We start from the raw sequence: 23,107 nt of genomic DNA, 5'->3' as shown, positions 1-23,107 counted from the left end.
TGAGGTGGTCCAGTGGCAAAGAACCCACCTGCCAATGCAGGAGATGCAGGAGGTGCAGGTTTGATCCCTGGGTTGGGAAGATCCCCTGCAGGAGGAAATGGCAACCCATTCCAGTATTCTTGCCTGGAGAATCCCATGGACAGAGGAACCTAGCGGACGTCAGACATGACTGAAGCGACTTAGCATGCATACATAAAAACAGTTACAGTTCAGTCTCTCAGTTGTGTCCGACTTTTTGCAACCCCATGGACTGCAGCATACCAGGCTTCCCTGCCCTTAACCACCTCCCAGAGCTTGCTTAAACTCAGGTCCACTGGGTCGGCGATGCCATCCAACCACCTCATCCTCTGTTAACCCCTTCCCCTGCCTTCAATCTTTCCCAACATCAGGGTCTTTTCCAGTGAGTCAGTTCTTCTCATCAGGTGGCCAAAGTATTGGAGCTTCAGCATCAGTCCTTTCAGTGAATATTCAGGGTTGATTTCCTTTAGGACTGACTGGTTTGATCTCCTGGTTATCCAAGGGACTCCCAAGAGTCTTCTCCAACACCACAGTTCAAAAGCATCAATTCTGTGCAGAATGATGCTAAAGCTGAAACTCCAGTACTTTGGCCACCTCATGTGAAGAGTTGACTCATTGGAGAAGACTTTGATGTTGGGAGGGATTAGGGGCAGGAGGAGAAGGGGACGACCGAGGATGAGATGGCTGGATGGCATCACGGACTCGATGGACATGAGTCTGAGTGAACTCTGGGAGATGGTGATGGACAGGGAGGCCTGGCGTGCTGCGATTCATGGGGTTGCAAAGAGTTGAACACGACTGAGCAACTGAACTGAACTGAACTGAAGCCTTCTTTATGGTCTCTCACATCCACACATGACTACTGGAAAAACCATAGCATGACTATACGGACCTCTGTCGGCAAAGTAATGTCTCTGCTTCTTAATAGGCTGTCTAGGTTTGTCATAGCTTTCCTTCTGAGGAGCAAGCACATGTTAATTTCATGACTGCAGTCCCTGTCTGCAGTGATTTTGGAGCCCAAGAAAATAAAGTCTGTCGCTGTTTTCTGTTGTTTCCCCATCTATTTGCCATGAAGTGATGGGACTGGATGTATATGTATATATATGTGTGTGTGTGTGTGTGTGTGTGTGTGTGCTACAGAAGCCAAAATTCACTTACAAGAGCCCTACTCATGTCCTGGGCAATCTCATTGCCTCCAACTATATCTGTAGGAGGGACTTCTCCATTATTGGACTGGAAGTACTAGTTTTAAAAAACAAAACTAAAAGACATTAGTTTCTTCTCTTCTTTTGGTCTTTGACTTGCCTATTAGAAGGCCTGTGGCTACTAATATATCTAGGAATGTAGGCATTTGCCACTTTAAATAGAAACTAGGAAGGAAAGTTTTAAAACGACTACACATGTATGTTTGCAATCCTTGTTATCCCAGGCTACATATGTTTGGATTTCTTATGTTTAAAAAGACAGAGGGACATCCTCTAAACAATTTTGTATAAGATACCATTCTGATAGGCATTTAGTTAAATATAAGCAAGTGTGTAAAATCCCACACGATGAATTGAAAATAACATGAGCATTACCCAAAAGTTCATACATCCAATTTCAGAAGATTCTTCCCCATAGCTCCAGTATAAATAAATGTATACAAATTCAGGAAATAATCTACCAGTAAACAATGGAAAATTGTTCACAGAAAGTGTGTTTGCCATCTGCAGCCAGTTAAGCAGTAAATGATAACATTCACCAGTAATCCAAACTACTTGAATAATAAACATGTTGTCTATTTCCTCAATACCTATGAGGACTGAATGCCAGAGGCTGTGGGATGGGGTCAGGAGGGTGGGAACAGGGACAGGGTTGAACTACTGGGGATACTTTTCTGCTGATTAGAGGCACGTCCTCGAGTCCGGAGAACGGAGTAGTATAAGCATCAAGGTGTTGCACCAAATCCTCAAAGTGGATAAGATTTCAGAATAAACAAGGTGAGAGGTGGAAAGAATGAGGGATGACAGGCTGGGCTGAGCCTGGGGGGATGGACAGTTACCTATAACTCCTAGTTATAGGCAGAAAAGAAATACATTGCCTACAGATATTCATTTTAATATTTCTTTTCCTACTGAATTGGTTTTCAGTCTCATGAAGGGGCTCAAACCAGTTCACAAGTGGTGAAAATCTTCTGTCTAGTGATCTACCTAATAGACTCAAACAACCCAGTATCCCTTAGAGAAAAGGCATACTATAGTATATTGACCTCCAAGCTAGTTTTAAAGGTCATATGAGTGAATATCTGTGTAGCAGACATTACCTGTTCAGTGTCCACTGGCAACAGTAGCTAAATTTTGTTTTAGAGGATCAACCCTCTCCACTACTTTCATTCCTGATAAAGGTGACCCGAGTAACTGATCAATTAATCCTTTCCTAACTAAGTGATTTGTTTAGCAATGCATTAACTCAAGGCAGGTCAATCAGGTCAATGAGATTCAATTCCTAGACTAGCGTTGAGCTTATGGGGAAATAGGTTCTTTCTTTGTAAAACTTGGCATTGAAATGATTGGTACTATGAATGAATCCCATCCAGCAAAAGGCAGAGTCAAGAAATGGACAGAAACTAAGTCTTCATGATGTTCATAGATCCATCTGGACACGCCTGAAGCTTTACTTCTGGAATTTTCAAGAATAATACCAATAGATGCTTCCTCCTCTTTTTTCTAGAGGGGAGGGGTGTTGAGACATCCAAATCAGGTTTTATGTTATTTGTAACCTGTTGCTGTTTAGTCACTAAGTTGTGTCCAACTCTTTTGCAACCCCATGGACTGCAGCCCACCAGGCTCCTCTGTCCACGGGATTATCCTGGCAAGAGTACTGGAGTGGGTGTCATTTCCTTCTCCAGGGGATCTTTCTGACCCAGGGATCAAACTGTGTCTCCTGCTTGGCAGGCAGATTCTTTACCACTGAACCACCTGGGAAGCCCTATTTGTAACCTAAACTAACCTAAACATATGAAATATCTAGTACAAAGCCTGGCATAGGTATGCCTGTTCTGACAAATGCATTTCGTTTCTTCCTTCTCTTCTCCTCTTGTCTGCCCTTAATCTTACTTGATATCTCCAATATATCAAAAAAAGGTTAGATTTTACCAGTTTCTTTAGAAAACTTAATCAATAATTATGAAAAACAAAAACAAAATCCTCCTTTTGTGCCTCAGTTTCTTTATATGTGAAGTAAAGGGGTTAGAAAAGTTTGGTATCTTCAGATTCCTTTTAACTTTAATTTTCCATGACTATAAAACGGAGGCCCAGATATTGATGACAATTTTAAAAGTAAAGCTCATTCTTTCCCTAATCACTCCATGCTGTCACTGAGGCAGAAATCCCTGGCCCTCAAAGAAAACACTAAAACTAAGAATGTATAGGACCAACGTGATGAAAATACCTTCCTTTATCTGAGCTTTGAGTTTGCCCTAGATTTTAGGGTTTTAATTTCTATCCCACTTTTGAGTTTAAATACAGCGAACTATTTTATAGTATGGTAAGAAAACATACTACATTGTTTAAGAATTTCTTGGTCTGGATTCAGCTCTGCCACCAACTAGAACAGTTCTTGACATACCACAGCTACTCAATTCACACAGGGAAACAGATAAATAATTCACAAATGTCACAGCTCTGTGGAAAATCATGTGCAACTAACAAGAGTTAAATTGTTAACTCTAACCAGGATTGAGAATACTTTTCTTTCTAAAGATATATTAAGTTGGATTCAAGTTCATTCTGAAAATAACATTACTGTTGAGTCTATGTATTTCGATATATGTGATCTGAGTGTGAGAATGCTAAGCCTCTTGAGATTCACAATAACTTGAGCTATCTTCATGATGTATGTTGTGCGTATGAATATCAGCTGTCATGTGAGTGATGGTAAGAGAACTAGATTTCCCAGGTTCTTTCATCCCCAGGGTTCTCAGTGATGGGCTGGTGGTGGCAGTGGTGGAAGCATGAGATAGATCTCACTAGAGCAGTACCATGAGGCAAACTGCACAGACCCAGATCAGCGTTATTGTGGGTTTGGTTCCAGGCTACCACAATAAAGCAAATATCAAAATAAAGCAAGTCACATGAATTTTTCATTCTCCCAGTGCATATAAAAATTATATTTCTCATATTGTGGTCTATTAAGTATGCAATAGCCTTATATCTAAAAAAATGTACATATCTTATTTTTTAAAAAATACCACATTACTAAAAATTGCTAACCATCACCTAAGTCTTCAACCAGTGTAAACTTTTTGCTGGTGGAGGGTCTTGCCTTGATGTTGATAGCTGCTGACAGATCAGGGTGGTGGTTGTTGAAGGTTGAGGTGGCTGTGGCAATTTCTTAAAATTAGACAGCAATAAAGTTTGCCACATCAATTGACTCTTCCTTTCATGAATAATTTCTCGGTAGCATGCAAGGCTGTTTGATAGCATTTTACCTACAGTAGGACTTTCAGAATTAGAGTCATTCCTCCCAAACCCTGCTGCTGCTTTATCAACTAAGCTTATACTACTACATACTAAGTCGCTTCAGTCATGTCTGACTCTTTGCGACCCCATGGACTGGGGACTGCCTGGCTCCTCTGCCCGTGGGATTCTCCAGGCAAGAATGCTGGTTGCCAGGCCCTTTTCCAGGGGATCTTCCCAACCCAGGAACTGAACTTGTGTCTCTCGCGGATACTGCATCACAAGCAGACTCTTTACTGCTGAGCCACTGAGGAAGCCCCTTATAATATTCTAAATCCTTTGTTGTAATTTCAACAATCTTCACAGCACCTTCACCAAGAGTACAGTCTATCTCAGGGAACTACTTTCTTTGCTCATCGCTAAGAAGCAACTCCTCATCTGTTAAACTTTTATCGTGAGATTGCAGCAATTCAGTTTTAATTCTACCACCTCCACTTTTAATTCTAGTTCTTTTGCTATTTCCACCACATCTGCAGTTATTTCCTCCACTGAAATATTGAAACCCACAAAGTCATCCACTAAGTTTGGAATCAACTTCTTTCAAATTCCTATTGGTGTTGATATTTTGACCTCTTTCCATGAATTATGTTCTTAATGGCATCTAGAATCACAGATCCTTTCCAGAAGGTTTTCAGCTTACTTTGTATGGATCCATTGGAGGAATACTATCTATGGCAGCTGTCGCCTTACAAAATTATTTCTTTAATAATAAAACTTGAAAGTCAAAATTACTTCTTGATCTATGGGCTACAGAATGAATGTTGTGTTAGAAGGCATGAAAACACTCATTGTACATCTCCATTAGCGCTCTTGGTTGACTAGATACAATGTCAATGAGCAAAGGAATCTTTTTTTCTGAGCATTAGGTATCAGTGTGAAAGAAAGTGAAAGTTGCTCAGTCGTGTCTGACTCTTTGCGACTCCATGGACTATATAGTCCATGGAATTTTTCAGGCCAGAACGCTGGAGTGAGTACCCTTTCCCTTCTCCAGGGGATCTTCCCAACCCAGGGATTGAACCCAGGTCTCCCACATTGCAGGTGGATTCCTACCAGCTGAGCCACAAAGGTGCATTTAACATATTCAGTAAACCATGTTGTAAACAAATGTGCTGTCATCCAACCTTTGTTGTTCCATTTATAGAGCACAGGCAGAATAGATTTAGCATAATTCCTAAGGACCCTAGGATTTTCAGAATAGTAAATTAGCACTGGCTTCACCTTCAGGTCACCGGCTGGATTAGCCCCTAACAAGAGAGTCAGCCTATCCTTTGAAGCTTTGAAGTCAGGCACTGACTTCTCCTCTGTAGCTATTAGAGTCCTAGATGGCATCTTCCTCCAAAAGTAGGCTGTTTCTTCCACACTGAAGATCTGTTGTTTAGTGTAGACACTTTCCTTCATTTTCACAGCTAGATCTTCTGGATGACTTGTTGTAGCTTCTGCATCAGCACTTGCTGCTTTACCTTGTGCGTTTGAGTTACGGAGATGGCTTCTTTCCTTCAGCCTCATAAATCACCAGCCTCTGCTAGCTTCAAACTTTTCTTCAGCAGCTTCCTCACCACTCAGCCTCCACAAAACTGAAGAGTAAGGGCCGTGATCTGAGTTACACTTCAGCCTATGGGAACACTGCAGCTGGCTTGTACTTCTATCCAGACCACTAAAAGTTTCTCCATTATCACTAACAAAGTTGTTTCATTTTCTTATCATTTTTATTTGCTGAAGTAGCCCTTTAAATCTCCTTCAAGAACTTTTCCTTTGCATTCACAACTTGGCTGACTTTGGCAGAAGAGGCCTAGGTGTTGCCTTCTCCTGGCTTTTGGCATTTCATTCTCCTTAAGCTTAATCAGTTCTAGCTTTTGATTTAAAGTGAGAGATATGTGACTCTTCTTTCACTTACATACTTAGAGGCCACTGTAGGGTTATTAACTGGCCTGATTTCAATATTGTTGTGTGTCAGAGAATAGGGAGGCCTGGAGAGAGGGAGAGACATGGAGGAAAGCCCTTTGGGTGGAGCAATCAGAACACAGAGGACATTTATGTATGGATTAAGTTCGCTGTGATATGGGCACAGTTTCTGATGCCCCTAAACAATTTCAATAGTAACATCAGAGATCACTGATCACAGATCATCATAACAAATATAATAATAATTTAAAAGCTTGAAATGTTATGAGAATTACCAAAATGTGACACAGAGAAACAAAGTGAGCAAATGATATTGAAAAACAGCACTGAGAGACTGGCTTGACATGGGGTTGTCACAAACCTTCATTTTGTAAAGAATAAAATATCTGCTAAGCACAGTAAAGTGAAATGCAATGAAGCGAGGTATGCCCATATAAATAAGGAGGAGAGACCCCAGGAGACTGATTTCAAAATAGAGAACCGTTTCTATCTTCTTCAGTGGAGCAGATATGGCTTCAGAGCTTATTACTGGCCCTTTAAAACAAGGTACATTTTTATATTCCTGTAAGTGTAACTCAGAAATTACTAAAGACCTGACTAGGAATACTGACTAGATGAAAAGACAGTGTCCTACAGAGATACCGATACTTCAATTTCACAAATATTTGCAGAAATAAAATAACGAGGACACAAGAGAATATCAGATTAAATACTGTTGAAATTTTGCTGATAAGGAATTCTAACTTTTTATCATTATTCTATAATATGTTTGAATATTCTCTGTCAAATGTAAGCAGTAGAAGAGCTGTCTTATTCACCTAAACACTTAGAATGATGTCTGGCCCATCACTGAAATGAAATAAATATTCATTGAATGCATGACTGATGAATAACTTATGGAGACTCATAATTTGGAGAGCAAAGAACATAAGATATTTCTTTTCTTATGAAGTTCATTTCCTTACAGTCAACTTTTATTATAATATTTCACTTTTAAGAAGAAATGAACATAGAATTCTTTTAAAATGAATTCTGCCCAAGTTTACAGATTATATAGAAAAATCATGGTCATAAGATGAAATTATTACAAAATGAGCATTTTCCTCTCCTAAACATTAAAAAGTCTTCGTAGAAAAGTGTCTGAAGAAGACATCCAAGTAAGATTCTAATGGTTACTACCAAGTGAGATATTAACATAAAAGAGATTAATTACAGTTCAAGAAAAGCTTTTTCAAATTGATAAAATATATCACCTATGATATACCAGTAGGTGTGGTTTATAGTACCTTTGTATAGTCAATTTTGTTTAATATTAGGAAATATATTTGCACTATTTTTTATACTGTCTGGCAGAGATAGTTAATTTTTACCAAATGGTTCACGAGCTACCTGAAATTATCAGTCCTCATGGCAGTTAATCTGGACCATGTAACTAGCTTTGATCAGAGGACATGATGGGGAGTGAAGTGCATCCCAACTAGTCCAAGGCTATTAAAAGCTATGGCTTGTCTTCCATTTCTTTCTCACCTCTATGTTGACCTTGGGGCTCATGCTCGAGATAGCACATCTACATGGTGGAGTAGAGAAGCCCAACCTGCCTGCAGCTGTGTGAAAAAGTCCCAGTGTGTCGACCACAAACGCCTTTGTAGCACTGACATTCTGAGGTAAGCCTATGAATTACACACCCCTCACTTCAAGAGCAGAGCTTTTAAAATGGCATACCTCGGAAATCAATGAACTTAAAACATCTCCTATTTCAGTTCTGAGCCCAAACTGGTATCTGCTGTTTTCCCCTCTCAGGTTTTGATTAGATTTCATTAATTCATTATTCATTTAACACGTATTTGAGAAATTATGTTAAGCACTGTGCCATATGTGGGAGATACACAGGGGAGCAAAATAAATTCTATCTCATCATTCATGGACCTTACAATGTGAAGATGAGGGAGACATCAAAGAAATGATTACACAAATCAATGTTTAGTTACTGCAAAATAAAATATAAACTGTTACTACCACATATAAAACAGATAATCAACAAGGACCTACTGTATAGCACCGGCAACTCTACTCAATATTCTGTAATAACCTAGATGAGAAAAGAACCTGGAAAAGAATGGAAATATGTATATGTATAACTGAATCACTTTGCTGTACTCCTGAAGCTAACATAACATTGTAAATCAACTATTCTCCAATATAAAATAAAAATCAAATGAAAAAAATATAACGTGTTACATGCGTGTGCTCAGTTGCTAAGTTGTGACCAACTCTTTGCAACCCCATGGATTGTAGCCCATTGGGCTCCTCTGTCCATGGGATTTTCCAGACAAGAATTCTGGAGTGGGTTCCCATTTCTTCCTCCAGGGGATCTTCCCAACCCAGGGATCAAACCTTCGTCTCCTTCACTGGCAGGCATATTCTTTACTACTGAGCCACCTGGGAAGCCGCATAAAGTGTTACAAAAAGAGCATAATAGGAGTTACATGATTCTGATTGATAGATCTTTTTCAAATATATTTTATCTTCTTATTCTTTTAATATTATTATGAGGAAGGAATTCATAACTCCATTTTACAGATGGGGAAGCTGTTTTGGGAGAATGTAAATGAACTGACTGGGGAAAAGCCAGTGGTAGAGCACTGATTCTAGACTGAGTACTTTTTGGTGATAACTACTCTGTTTTTTGTATGTCACTCTACAAATATTTAAAGATCCAGGAAGTTATAGAAGACTTAAATACACTCTCTTATAAAATTATGAGGCTTCCCAGGTGGATCAGTGGTAAAAAAAAAAAAAAAAAAATCCCCCTGTCAAGCAGGAGATGTAGGTTTGATCCTTGGGTTGGGAAGATCCCCTGGGGAAGGAAATGGCAACCCATTCCAGCGAGGTCACAAAGCGTCAAACATGACTGAGCAACTAAGCATAGCACAGCACATAATCAGAAAAACCTAATCAAATTAGGGATTCAGGAATGACCTTTATGAAAGTGATATTTAAGCTAAGACATTCTAGGCAGAGAGAACAAAATGGACAATGGTTTTCAGTGGGAAAAACCATGGCGGGAACAAACAAAATGTGTGAGTGGAGAGCTAAGTAAGATACGGAAGGAGGGGCCAGGGAAATCAGCGTGTGCTAGATCAGGGGTTGGCAAACCAATCTGGCTTCCACGTGTGTTAGTAAATAAAGTTTTAGTGGTACACAGTCACCTTCATTTCTTTATATAATGTCTATGACTTGTGTGAATGTTAGTCGCTCAGTCATGTCCAACTCTTTGTGATCCCATGGACTGTACCCTGCCAGGCTTCTCTGTCCATGGGATTTCCCAGGCAAGAATACTGGAGTGGGTTGCTATTTCCTTCTCCAGGGGATCTTCCTGACCCAGGGATCGAATCTGGGTCTCCTGCACTGCAGGCAGATCCTTTACCGTCTGAGCCGCCATGGAAGCCCTGTGTGACACAGTAGAGCTAAGCAGTTGCAACAAGAGACCGTACAGCTCACAGAGTCTAAAGTATGCACTATCCGTCCTTTATAGAAGGCTTGTGACCTCTGAATGAGCTCATTCAGGACCTTGTAGGTCATGTTAAGGATCTGAGGTTTATTCTTATGTGCAGAGAGAAAGCAGTAAAGCATTCTGCATAGGAAAGTGAAGGGCAAAACTAGATGTGTTTGAAGAAGATCATTCTGGCTATGCGACGAATGAACTGGAAAAGAGCAGTATGGAGAGACCAGTTAAAACCAGAGGGAAAAAAACAACAAAACAAAGCAAGATGGTGCGTGGTTTGTGACTGCAGTGGTGAACAGAAGTGAGTTCAATGAAAGAGAATTAAAAAGCAAGGATAATTCCTGATTTGAGGCTAAAGGGGCTAAGACATTGATTGGTGGCTCCATTTGCGGAAACAGAGAAGATTAAAGGATGAACAAGTTCTGAATTTCGAAGGCAGACAATCAAGAGCCAGTGCTTCACAAGCTAAGTTTGATTATAACATACATAGATTTTTTTTTAAAAGGAGTAAAGTAACTCTTGTCAATCATATTTTGAGTTCTACTTGCTTTCCAGGGTTGGAATAATCTTTCCTCTCTGATCCTTGCATCAGTTCCTTTAAAAATTCCATAGATTCTGCCCATTTAGCAAATGGGGCCTCACTGAGTGGACTGCATACATTTCAGAATCTGTTTGGGAGAAGTTTTTTCTTTGGTTAAGACCTCCCAAGTTTTATGAAAACATCTATTTATCCTTAGTCACAAGGAGATTTTCAGCCTGTTGTAACTTTTATTGGCACTGCCAAAAGGAAAAAAAAAATGGAAGCATTTCAATAGTCCTTTAATTGGACCTACCGAGGTCCCCAGAGCAGGCGATTTGTCCTAACTCGCACTTGGTGTTCCAGACCTTGCTGGAGTTCTTTTGCAGCACGTAAGAAAGCCCTGATTTTCTATGATGACAGTCAATGAAAATGTCCCACTTTCCCAATACTCCCCAGCAATAAGCAGTCATCCCCTATTATACACTGTTATTCTGGCCTACTCAGCATCATGCCGTATATGAAATTTTGTGTGTTAAGTGGTATTATGATTGGACTCTTTTCCTGGAGTTGGGCAAGGTTTTTCCTTTGTGCCAGCATGCTGGTCTGCTCTAAGGATACCACTTTATCACCATAGTTAGCTGCATAATTCAGTTCAGCTTTAGATTTGTAACTGTTCAAAAGGATACCATGAACAGATAAAATAAGTATCTGGGCTGGAGGGTTTGACCTAATATTTGTTCTCGTTCATTTTGGCACATTAAAGAGAAGGTTTTGCCTTGAGATGATAAAATGTCATATTTGAACTACTGAGACTAATCAGATGAAGTTTTTATTTATGATTGTGTCAAAATATTTCTGGTCCTTTCCATAGAAGAAATTTACTGGTTTACTGTGGACATTCTTATCTCCTTTACTAATAAGACCAGTGAAATTATTCTTCTTGTTATATCTTGACAAAAAAAAAATATTGAATCTGAATATTTTACCCAAAATTCTTAAATCAAATAGACTACAGTCTTTATGATATTGTTAGCTACTCCTGAGAAACCAATATTAGGAATATAGATGGTGGAAAAGGGAACAAACACGCATGCTATTTGTAATAAAAAAGAGTGGGTTAGGTTCAATTGAGCTTAAGGTTCTAAAATGCCTTTCCTGAATCTAAATAATGTAAGGATATAGAATATCAACAGAAAGAATTCACTAGGTATGTATATAATAGAAATCTATTTCAGCGAGGAAAACTCTATTTTTAAATTCAAGGATGCTTCATTCTTACAAACATGAATTTGGAATATTTTATACTGAAGAATTCCCTTAGTCCCACAGATCAGTTATAAATATTAATGGAATTTCAATAGATTCTTTTCAGATTCTGATGTTTAATATTCATTCATATTATGCAGGGAATTCAAAGTCCTATACGGTACATGTAGATTCTTCTCATTATCTAAATGAGCACATATATGAAGTCTGTAGGGGCGATGATTATTAAAAATAGCAGTGCCCACATATGATCTTAAAGGGCATATCAAAGCCTTCTCAGTTCCCTTAATAACAGGAAAGTCACTGTTAATAAACCAAAGGATTCTTTGGGCTAAATCGACTCCTGAATATCGCATCTGGGCAAAATGATGGATTAGTGATTCTGGACAGAGTTAAAAATGCTAACTGTTCTAAAGTATTTATGAAACACAATGAAGCGATATCCTGTGGTGAGATTCTGCAGTCAGACTTGGAAAACTGCTCTTGAATTAGTCTTAGGCCTTTGATTTGCTGACGACTTACTTTACAGTATCTAACTCTTCTCTGATATGCTGGAGTATAAATTTGGGGGGAATTATTCAAAAAGTGATTGGAGATTCCATAAAAAGAGAGAATCTAACTTAATGTTCTCTGAGTTTAACACCTTATTTGAGAAATGAGGTATTGTTTACTCTAATGTGTAACTGTTATGATTTTTAACAGAATATAACTAAACTTGCACTATTGGCCTTTTCCTTCCCTTTTCTCTTTCTTAAAAAAAAAAAGAAGTTTGTATAGCTGATAGACTTAAATCATAAAATAATTATATGAGAACAGCTATAAAGACAGCATTTACTGTGCGTCTCCAGTAAGCAAGGCCTGGGACTAGGAGTTTTGGATATACTTGTTGTTGCTGTTCAGCTGCTAAATCATGTCTGACTCTTTGTGACCCCATGGACTGCAGCACGCCAGGCTTCCCTGTTCTTCACTCTCTCTAGGAGATTGCCCCAATTCATGTCCATTGAATCAGCAATGTTATCTAACCATCTCATTGTATGCCACCCATTTCTCCTGCCCTCAATCTTTCCCAGCATCAGAGTCTTTTCCAGTGAGTTGGCTCTTTGCATCAGGTGGCCTAAATATTGGAGCTTCAGCTTCAGCATCAGTCCTTCCAATGAATATTCAGGGTTTATTTCCTTTAGGATTCACTGGTTTCAACCCTTATTACATTTCTAAGAGATACTATTAATTTATAGTACAAATAAGTGAAGCTCAGAAAGACTGAGAAACTTACTCTGAAGAATCTAAGATACTCCATTTTGTTAACAGAAAAACTCCATTTTGTAAGGTTCCGGGAAAAGAGCCTTTGGAAATCCAAGAGTCTTTGGAAATTCCCTGACCTCACCCTACCACCCATGAGCCAATCGGACCCCATACCAAAATCTCCTGACTTAAGGCTCAGGAACTTGTGGTCTACCTAGACAATAGGGACCAATCAAGAACCAACACACAACCCTTCAAAAGAAAGTGACCAATCAGACGTTCCCCTACCTAGAAATCCTTTTTTCAATCTATACTCCCTATATAAGCAATGTAATCCAAGACCCGGGGCTCTTCCCTATAGCCGCTGCATCAGTATCGGTGGGAGTCCCAGCTCGAGCTTGGTAATAAAAACTCTCTTGCTTTTGCATCGGATATCGGTTCCCTGGTGGTCATTGGGAGATTTTGCGACTTGGGCATAACAACTCATGGTCACAGAGCTATTAGGCTGAATCACATGAAAATGCTTGCTGTTATTTGACCATTTTAAATTACAAAGGCAGCAATATAATATAGTTCAACCCAATCCTAAGTATCGAGTTATAATTTGAAACTAGGTCTGTGTGATTGCAAAGTCCATGTAATCAAACCATGCTGGATAATAATACTGGCTATTTTTGACCATCCATGATAATAAAAACCAAATAATGAATTATACAGTAAGGAATTCACCATTCACCAAATTTGGGTTAATATAAACTCATTTGTGGCAAAATTCCTATGCATGATATCATTTTAATGCCATTGTGACATAAAAAAGAGATAACCGCTAAGCCATGGACGAGAAATGGCACATTCGCAGAGCTTATCACAAATTTTCTAAGTTAAATATCTCAGCTGGAGCACAGTTGTTCTTTAACCACTTTTTTTTTTTTTTTAAATCTTTCACAAAAAGAACAGTGGATCCTTTGAAGTGTAACCTTGGAAATCAAGGTCTGTGTTACAGGGCATCACTCAAAGCAGATGCATATTCCCCAGAGACCAAGGTAAAACTGTTACCAAGAATACTTGAACGTCTTTGGGAAGAGAATTTGTCAAAATTTCCATGTCTTACTGGCAATACCTGTGATACTACGTAGTCAAATATTCCCAATGTTATAGGCATGGGACAGAGTCTCCATAAGAGGTTTCTGATCATTCTAATTACCAAGAGTTGACATACTAAGAGTTGACATTCTAAGGCTTCCAGATTTGGCAACTAAAGAGCTCATTCATTTCATATGAGTTAAAGGGCAGTGGTCACAGATACCTAGGCTGTCTCAGGGATGAACAATTTGCTGACTAGTCACTGCTTTGCCTTGCCTGCTAAGCGGGTGACCAGTGCTGAAGCATTCATTCTCAGCGTTTATTTTGGGACAAGGGAAGGACATCTTAGAGCTGCATTAAGGACGATCAGTCATCCTTATTTCCTGAGCACCAAATACACATTCCTGCTAGGCTGCGATGTTACCGTCTATCTCTTATTTTCAATCTTGATGAAGATAAGAGGGATCAGTTGATGGATAGGGTGTGGGATAGACAGTGGCATGAATTCCCACCAAAGGATAGAGCTTCTAATCTAGAGAAAGCAGCAGGCTCTGAAAGCAGGGCATATCACTTCTTTAGCCCATGAGACAATTAGATTGATCTGAGAAAGAATTCTTGACGGTGAGAAAAATGGTGAAATCTTTTCTGAGAGAGCTCTAGGCAAAGAAAAGTTTCCCTCTCTTTGGGACAGTGCTGCAGTCCCAGCTAAAAATGGAACAGAAGGAAGACTTGTCAAGCTCTCATCCAGCTCAACAAGTCTTTATTGTCTCCCAGGACCTGAGGCTCACAAGCTGTCTGAGAGTTACACAGTTTTACAAGACTGTTCTCAACTTGCAAAGGTTTTGAGATGCCTCCAGAATGATGAAAACCAGGCTCTTGTCTGGGAAGCAGAGCAGAGCACATCATTTTGAGCTCTGGCTTACAACCCAGGGTGTTGACAGGCTTCACTTCAGGCTGCAGTCAAGATTTAACTTCAAGAGACTTCGAAACTGTTTAGTCCCACAGAGAAAGCCTCTTCCCAATTTCCAGCTCTCTCACTCTCAACAGACTGACTTGGTTGCAGGTATCATGGAAACAGTAAGTTGAGCTTGCTTTATTTGAGGTCCAGGGGATGAGGAATTCTGTCTGGATTCAAAATAAGGTTCTCAAATAGATGTGAGGTTTTCCATACATAGAGCAGACTCCAATTTTCTGCACAGGAACTAACCTGAAGAAGCCATCAAGTTCCTAACTCTTTTCATGCTAAATCTTCCCAAAAGTGCCTGGACTATGTTGATTTATAAAGCAACTCTCCAGTAAAAAGCACACATGAGTTAAAACAATTGTTCAATCCAGAACTATGTTGGGGAGGTAGAAATTCATAGGGGTGTCCACAAAATAAGTTAGATAGCAAACGAGTAACAGACCTACATTGCAACCTCTCAGGTCAAACCAGAGCCCCACACTGTCTAGTTTTCTCTTTCTTTTTTCTCTTCTTTGCTCTTTGCTCTTCTCCTAGTCAAAGAATATCAGAAAATTTCCCCTCAATTAGGCAAAACAATTTAGCTCTCCTTGTTTTCACTCCCAAACTGGAATTTTAACCTCTCCCTAGGTACTTGGCAGACAGAAGAACCATCACTTAAAAAGATCATAATTATAAATAGCAAAAATTAGATGGCATTACATTGAATGTAGCAGTGCCTCCCTTAGATGATAGCTACCTACTAAGTCACCTGACCATTGTTCGTGAAGGGGTCAGATGGACTGTGGCGATTCCCACCTGTGCACCTCCAGTGATTTTTTTCCCTTGTTCATGTACACTGGCCTTCCTCATCTCCTTACAAAGCCAAAAGAGGGTTTTCCTTTGCTGTTTCGTCTCTTAATTGGCCACAGTGATAGCAGCCTCTCAGTTTTTCTGTTACTCTCATCTATAACCTGTAAATTTCAGATCCATGTATTTATTCATCATATACAGTCGTCTGATTCTCATTCTCATTTTCTCTCCTTAATAGCAGATCCAAACTACACTCAGTCATCAAAACACCTGAGTCTTGTGTTTTGGACCAACTCTTGGCCAACCTGAAGGTCCTTTGTCAATCTCAGCCTGAGAGCCACAAGTTTAGGCCAATACCACAAGCGAAAACACCGCTTTCAAAGGGCAGGCAGAACACAAAGCTGGAATGCTGGCACAGAAAGGGACCTACACATATACAGTTGAAGATTCTCTTCTTAGTGTGGATGCTATACACATCTGCAATTTGTTCACAGAAATGCCAGGCAACTGTAGACTCCAGACTTTCTTTACACTTTTGTTCACTGCTTCTTGGACATTTCATGACTTACTATTTGCATTAATTGAATTTTTTAGCAGCTCCAGGAGAAAGTTAAATAATAGGCCATGCTAAAGCTTCTAATATTTTCATGAATTGAAATGTTCCATAGTCTCCATCTTTCATTTCCTCATCTAAAGAAAGAAGATTGTTAGGCTTGTGTTGACAAAAGATCCTAGGTCTTAGGCATCCTTAAAAATGATCATAATATTGCCATGAGGCAACATGACTCTCCCCAGTTTTGATCATACACGTGAGTTGATGCTCTCTGTAACGTATATATCAGTGCAACCATTTATATTTATGAGGACTCTTCAGTTAGTTCAGTTGCTCAGTTGTGTCCGACTCTTTGCGACCCTGAATCGCAGCACGCCAGGCCTCCCTGTCCATCACCAACTCCCGGAGTTCACTCAGACTCACGTCCATCGAGTCAGTGATGCCATCCAGCCATCTCATCCTCTGTTGTCCCCTTCTCCTCCTGCCCCCAATCACTCCCAGCATCAGTCTTTTCCAATGAGTCAACTCTTCGCATGAGGTGGTCAAAGTACTGGAGTTTCAGCTTTAGCATCATTCCTTCCAAAGAAATCCCAGGGTTGATCTCCTTCAGAATGGACTGGTTGGATCTCCTTGCAGTCCAAGGGACTCTCAAGAGTCTTCTCCATCACCACAGTTCAAAAGCATCAATTCTTCGGTGCTCAGCCTTCTTCACAGTCCAACTCTCACATCCATACATGACCACAGGAAAAACTTAGTTGACTTCAAGTCACTAGTCCAACAAAGCCTTACGTATCGATTTCTTTCAAAATTTCTCATTTGAGTAAACTTCGTAAAATGTTGTTTCGTGATGGCAGAGTCTATAGCATCCTCATTTCCTAGCACACTGCCCAGAAAACAGAGGCATCCAGTACACATTTGTAAATACTTCTTTGACTGAATAGACTGAGAATGGAGAACATATATATAAAATATTTGTGAATTCAATTTTTCTGAAAGAAATGCTCATAAATTATTTCCTGGTAATATATTCCTTAGAATATTTTTAAGGTTTAATTTTGTTGTTATATATTTATATATAACATTTTCCACTTTCCACATTCCCACTTTCTGGCTCTGGCACTGATTTTCATACTGAGTTCACTTGCTTGGCAAGTGGGAGGACAAGTGTTATCATGAATGTAAATCTTTCCCATTGAGGATAGCCTGATAGGGAAATCAGAGCTTGAAAGGGATCTTTCTGTTTTTACTTTGTGTGCAAATGTTCTCCTTCCAAAATGAATTGTTTCATTTTCTAAAAAAACCCATTTTTGATTTTCAAAGTGGCAAATGTTATGTGAAATAAGATCCATCTATTTTATAATTTGTACCAGTTACCTTAAATGACAGCATATGAGAACTCATTTTAATGTATATATATGTACATTATTTTATATAAGTACATTCATACATCACACACATATATGTATACATACATATATATGCATACACATACATATATATTTTTTTTCTTCCTGAGAGAACATCTCAAGATTTGATATTACAATCATGTGATAATCTGTGGCATTGTAACTGTGAGATGGATATTTGTAATTAGTACTTGACTGCTGTTTATTAAACTGCCTTAACAGATGTATATGGACAGCATCAGTTACATAATTGAATTACAAATGATTATGTCTATGATACAAAAGACACAATATTATGAATTTTGTAACTGGTTGCTGCTTGCTATTTTAAGATGGTGATTACTATTTTATCTGCAAGCTCGGTTTCTGGAATTGATATTTTAAAACAACAGTCTGAACTGGAAACCTGATAGCTTTTCATCATCACAGTTCTTTTCTTTTCCTTCCCGCCATGTTTTCTTTCCCTTTTCCTTTTTTGTTCTACTTAGAAAGTGTTACCTATCTGGACTGCATTTTCTGAAAGTTTAAGGACAATTAACTCCATAGTGTTTCAAATGCAAAAGCAGACATTTCACGTTGTCAACTGCATGGCTATTGCTTAGTTAGAATAATCATGACCTCTCCTCTTAACACAGTAAAGTAGTGAAAGTGTTAGTCACTCAGTTGTGTCCGACTCTTCCAGGCTCCTCTGTCCATGGAATTCTCCAGGCAAGAATGCTGGAGAGAGTGGCAATTCCATTCTCCAGGAGATCTTCCTGGCCCAGGGATCAAACCCAAGTCTCCTGCATTGCAGGCAGATTCTTTACTGTCTAAGGAAGCCCAGGTGAACATAAGGTGATTGGGTTTATGACCCCAAGCCTACTTCAATTATTTACAGAACATTGTATTATGTTCTTATCTTTTATAGAGTTGATATAACAAACAGCTATATGGAATAATCTTTCTGTATCTCTTGTAAAAGAGCCTTTAAATGCATTATATTACTGTTTGTTACTCAAGGATCCTAACAATACAACTCTTGCATGTACAAATTCCATGCCATGAAAAAGTCTGTTCACTTGTTTTCTTTTTGGATGAGTCGGATTGTTTCCTCTAATGAGATACTAATGCCATGTAATTATGGTCATTGGACATCACATTTCTAGAGCTGCAAACTATTAATTTCTTCGTGGTCATTAACATTCTTTTAGGTGGTGAACAGAGAAGGATGCTAAAATTCTGACCAATTATTTGATGGTGAGTCATATATTATTTATTTAAGCCACCCCAACTCCTATCTGTCCTGGTAACATAGGGTTGCACTCACTTAAGTTAGACTTTTAATATTTATGCCCTTTGCTTTGGAGAATATAATATCTATTATAATATCTAAATTAGAGATTGGAATTATTAATTATAATATTAGGTACATAGGAATGGACATGACTTGCTGAGTGTTATATGAAGCTCTTCATATGTTTGAGCCATCTTCAACCTTTTAGGGTTGGTATTATTTTCCTCATTCTATTGATAAGTGAGCAGACAGATTAAGTAATTTATCCAAGGTCATACATAGCTAGTAAGTGGTAGAACTGAGTTCAATATAGGAAGTTTGACTCCTGGCCAATTTGACTCTAAATATAAGATGCTGGGAAGGACTCAGATCTTCTTAGGGGTATAAAACTATATATATAGTTTTGAGTTATATATAGCTTAGGAGCTCTGTTCCAAAGCTCCTAAATCCCTTGGAATTTCCTGGCTGACAGAAGTGTCTTTGTTCTAATGAAACATCTCTTGGTGGCCTCCTGGTTGGCTTCAGGATGAGGGTTGGTCACCAGAAAGACCAAGCCATGATTATAAGCCTAGAACTTTCAGCCCCACTCCTTATCCTACAGGAAGGCAAAGGAGCTATATTTGAGTTCATGATCGATCATGCCTACATGCTGAAGCCTCCATAAAACTCATAAAAATAGTATGTGGTTCAGAGGGCTTCTAGTGAACACATCCTTCCTGGAGGTGTACATCCCAACTCCTCAGGGTTCATAGGACCCTCCTGGACCTCCCTTGTGTACCTCTTTATCTGGTGTGTGCTATACTATATCCTTTGTGTGTGTGTGTGTGTGTGTGTGTGTGTGTATGTGCTCAGTCACTTGAGTCATATCCAAATCTCTGTGACTGTTTGGACTGTAGCCTGCCAGGCTCATCTGTTCATGGGATTCTCCAGGAAAGAATACTGGAATGGGTTGCCATACCCTCCTCTAGGGGAATCTTCCTGACCCAGGGATTGAACCCATGCCTCTTATGTCTCCTGCATTGGCAGCTGGGTTCTTTACCACTAGTGCCACCTGGGAAGCCCATCTTATCCTTTATTATACCACAAACCAGTAAGTATAAGTAAGTATTCCCCCAAGTTCTGTGACCCGTACTAGCAACTTATCAAATGCAAGGAGGGGTCATGGGAACAATGATTGACATCTTGAAATGTGCGATCTGAAGTGATATTTGAAGTGGAGGCAGCCTTGTGGGATTGAACCCTTTGCCTGTGGGCTCTGCTGCTAACTCCTTAAAGACAGTGTCAGAACTGAATTGACTTGTAGGGCGTCAAGTAGGTGTCGCAGAATTGCTTGAGGTGTGGAAAACCCACACATCTGGTGTCAGAAGTGTTGTGAGTGTGATAGTAGAGTGAGAGTAAAGGAGAAACACACAGGAGTCTGTTTCTATATAGGATGCAAATGTATATCACTTATCCCACTGCTCCCTATGCCCTCTGCATGACACACATTGCCAGTTGTTGGTAAAGTCATTTTCTACTGAGTCCAGAGCCAACCATGGACTTGTTCTTAGTTTCTGCCCCAGGTAGTGACTGTCTGTTGAATAACTGGCACTTGTGTTGAAATCTATTTATCATCTATGTAGGTCTAAAGAACCTTTCTCACAGAAAGATTTATGTTAAGTGCTGTAGCAGAAACTTGCTAGCTGTTCATCAACTAGTTTTTTCACTCTTCCTACATAAACGTTCAGTTCAGTTCAGTTCAGTCGCTCAGTCGTGTCCGACTCTTTGCAACCCCATGAATTGCAGCACACCAGGCCTCCCTGTTCATCACCAACTCCTGGAGTTCACTCAGACTCACGTCCATCGAGTCCGTGATGCCATCCAGCCATCTCATCCTCTGTCGTCCCCTTCTCCTCCTGCCCCCAATCCCTCCCAGCATCAGAGTCTTTTCCAATGAGTCAACTCTTCGCATGAGGTGGCCAAAGTACTGGAGCTTCAGCTTTAGCATCATTCCTTCCAAAGAAATCCCACGATTGATCTCCTTCAGAAAGGACTGGTTGGATCTCCTTGAAGTCCAAGGGACTCTCAAGAGTCTTCTCCAACACCACAGTTCAAACGCATCAATTCTTTGGCGCTCAGCCTTCTTCACAGTCCAACTCTCACATCCATACATGACCACAGGAAAAACCATAGCCTTGACTAGATGGACCTTAGTCGGCAAAGTAATGTCTCTGCTTTTCAATATGCTATCTAGGTTGGTCATAACTTTTCTTCCAAGGAGTAAGCGTCTTTTAATTTCATGGCTGCAATCACCATCTGCAGTGATTTTGGAGCCCCCCAAAATAAAGTCTGACGCTGTTTCCACTGTTTCCCCATCTATTTCCCATGAAGTGATGGGACCAGATGCCATGATCTTCATTTTCTGAATGTTGAGCTTTAAGCCAACTTTTTCACTCTCCACTTTCACTTTCATCAAGAGGCTTTTTAGCTCTTCTTCACTTTCTGCCATAAAGGTGGTGTCATCTGCATATCTGAGGTTATTGATATTTCTCCCGGCAATCTTGATTCCAGCTTGTGTTTCTTCCAGTTCAGCATTTCTCATGATGTACTCTGCGTAATAGTTAAATAAGCAGGGTGACAATATACAGCCTTGATGTACTCCTTTTCCTATTTGGAACCAGTCTGTTGTTCCATGTCCAGTTCTAACTGTTGCTTCCTGACCTGCATACAGATTTCTCAAGAGTGGTCTGGTATTCCCATCTCTTTCAGAATTTTCCACAGTTTATTGTGATCCACACAGTCAAAGGCTTTGGCATAGTCAATAAAGCAGAAATAGATGTTTTTCTGGAACTCTCTTGCTTTTTCCATGATCCAGCGGATGTTGGCAATTTGATCTCTGGTTCCTCACATGGGTAGACTACAATTCCAGCTTCCCTTCCAAACAGGTGTGGTCATGTAACCGTTCTAACCAACAGGATGTAAGCCCTCCTGAGGTGTGCTACAAGTGCCCTGTTTGCTCTCCTCTGTTCTTTTTCTTAACCACTGACTTGATTTCTATGAGCACAGTGACTCTGTAAGCCACCTGATGAAGTTGGCAGAGTCAAAAGATGGAAGGAGTCTGGGTCTCTGAATAACCTCTCGGATGAAAGCTACCCATTAATCATAAATATCTGTGTGGGTCTTAAGGGAATAAGAATCAAACTTCTGTTATGCTCAGACCACTCAACTTTTTGTGCGTTTGCTACAAAAACTAATGCTACAAAACAAGGGTCATACAAGATCACATCATTATCATGTTTCAGAGCAAGAACGTGAATCTGAGTCTTTCAAATTCTTCCCACAATGATAATCTTACTGATAACATAAAAAATTATCCATGTTAATGATAATTGTTGTTAGGTTGTTAAGTCATGTCCAGCTCTTTTGTGACCTCATGGACTGTAGCCTGCCAGGCTCCTCTGACCATGGGATTCTTCAGGAAAGAATACTGCAGTGGGTTACCATTTGTCTGCAGAGGATCTTCCCAATGGATTGAACCTGAGTTGCCTGCATTGGTAGGCAGGTTTTTTACCACTGAGCCACCAGGGAAACCATTAATGATAATTAATATTACCTTATTTCAGACTGTATTTCAACCTAAATTGTCTCCAGTTACAACCCCACTAAGTTTTGAGTTTATCTGCAACAAGTCTTCTTGTACCTCTAAAAGACTTAGTATCTTCCCACTGAAGACTTTAGGACTAGACTTACACATCCTCTCATCTGGCCTACAAGTCCTGCTCAGGTATGAAGGAAAAATGGGGACATCAAGTCAGATGACTTCAAGATACCTAACCATGGAATATTTTATTTAGGCACCAAACGTGCTAATAGCCCACAGAAATCGTTCCCCAGCACACACTTGGAAAAGTCTGACTTGATGTCACCATTTGTGCTTTGTAAGGTGAGAAGATGTCTTTTCTACAGGAATGTCTTTTAATAGGATAATAGGTACTGAGATTTTCTAAAATAGGGGTAATGTCAGTAGCATTTTGCACACTTGATGACAGAGTCCCCTCCTGAAGAGCATATCAAGGAACTGATGTTCCATTGAACATATTTTGGAAAG

At 39.7% G+C, this 23,107-nt stretch overlaps 1 protein-coding gene across 3 annotated transcripts in view; it reads right to left on the bottom strand.

Moving 5' to 3' along the window:
- The window catches only part of RNLS (renalase, FAD dependent amine oxidase), a 280,639-nt gene that overhangs the window by 36,400 nt on the left and 221,132 nt on the right, over nt 1–23,107 (bottom strand). The window lies entirely within an intron of this gene.

Source organism: Capra hircus, chromosome 26, assembly GCF_001704415.2.
Source record: "Capra hircus breed San Clemente chromosome 26, ASM170441v1, whole genome shotgun sequence".
In the NCBI taxonomy this organism is placed as follows: domain Eukaryota; kingdom Metazoa; phylum Chordata; class Mammalia; order Artiodactyla; family Bovidae; genus Capra; species Capra hircus.
The sequence above is the reverse complement of the archived record's forward strand: the minus strand, read 5'-3'. Positions and strand labels throughout refer to the sequence as shown.